Source organism: Hemiscyllium ocellatum, chromosome 10 (assembly GCF_020745735.1).
Source record: "Hemiscyllium ocellatum isolate sHemOce1 chromosome 10, sHemOce1.pat.X.cur, whole genome shotgun sequence".
Classification (NCBI taxonomy): domain Eukaryota; kingdom Metazoa; phylum Chordata; class Chondrichthyes; order Orectolobiformes; family Hemiscylliidae; genus Hemiscyllium; species Hemiscyllium ocellatum.
In genome coordinates, this window is record NC_083410.1 from 111,188,446 (window position 1) to 111,189,857 (window position 1,412).

Below are 1,412 nucleotides of genomic sequence, written 5' to 3' on the forward strand. Positions count from 1 at the left end.
GGTGAGGGATTTAGAGAGGAATTTGCAGGGGGTGGTGTTCCCATGTAGCTGCTGCCTTTGTCCTTCTAGATGGAAGTGGTTGTGGGTTTGGAAGGTGCTGTCTGAGGACCCCCCCAGGCAAATTTATGCAGGGTACCTTGTAGATAGTACACACTGCTGCTATTGAGCATCAAAGACGGAGGGAGTGAACATTTGAGGATGTGGTGTCAATCAAGTGAGCTGCTTTGTCATTTACTAGTACTTATCAAGGATTCTGAGTTTTGATTGTGTGGTTTGATACTACCGTATATTATCTGCGGTGGAACCAATGGGTGAAGTTTGTGATTGGGGGTGAAGCGATGACGCTCCCTGTAGATGCAAAGAAAACTTCCCACAAAGATCAGTTGATCTCTGGGGCACAGATTTCCCCTTTCCTAACTGCAATTTGAATCTGATGGCAAGTCAAGAGAATCTATAGTCATTAAGCAGAAGTGTTATCATCTAGCAGGCTAGTCAGCCAAACACACTGAAGAATTTTCACAGCAAATTACAAAATGAAATACACTGATCATCTCACATTAAATGTTACCGAGAGCAAGCTAAATGGTTAAGGGATACACAAACAACGAGGCTGAAGATAAATTGCCTGAAACAATGGTTAAAAATATGCAGATGTTTATTATCATGAGATATTTTGCAATATAATCTTTTTTCTAATCAACCTGTTTAGAGATGCTACTAAATACCTCTGGAGCAGGTAACACTTGAACTCAGGCCTCCTGGTCTAGAGGTAGGGACACTAACACAGTCCCACAAGAGCACCCCAAACATGATGTGATGGCACTAAGTAAATAGCAATACCTTAACCACTGGTGTGTTGTAAGGTCACTAGGACCCTTTCCAACCTTACCAAGGGGAGTGCTGATATATTTGGTGCAAATAAAACTCATTTTAGTGCAAGACAGGGCACTTATGGCATTAGTAAACTGTTATCCATATTATCTATATTGTACCTTATTCAAATACATGTTTTCAGGGGCTTTGACACTGAAGTTGTTGTCAATGGGTCTGAGATGATCTGAAAGGGTTAATTTTGAGGAGTGCCATTAATACGATGATGTCATATAAACATATGGACAGAATGGCTAAGGGTCTTGAAGGAGTGAGACCGAACATTCGGTTCTCCTCCAAATCTCTGTAACAATGTTTATTTGTATCAATATAATAGGTAACCAGTTACTGACACACAACAAACCATACCTTGTAAACTCTTCTAGTTAGACCAGGCAGTGGTTTTCCTCTGTCACCCTAGACCAAGCAAACTCTGTAGCTTCTCCTACACTTTGGGCGGCACGGTGGCACAGTGGTTAGCACTGCTGCCTCACAGCGCCAGGGACCTGGGTTCAAATCCCGCCTCAGGCGACTGACTGTGT

At 42.5% G+C, this 1,412-nt stretch overlaps 1 non-coding gene across 1 annotated transcript; it reads right to left on the reverse strand.

The window, feature by feature from the left end:
- Nucleotides 1-802: 802 nt before the first annotated feature.
- Nucleotides 803-925, reverse strand: LOC132819954 (U6atac minor spliceosomal RNA). Its single transcript, XR_009645168.1, has one exon. It is a non-coding gene; the product is annotated as a U6atac minor spliceosomal RNA (small nuclear RNA).
- Nucleotides 926-1,412: the final 487 nt, after the last annotated feature.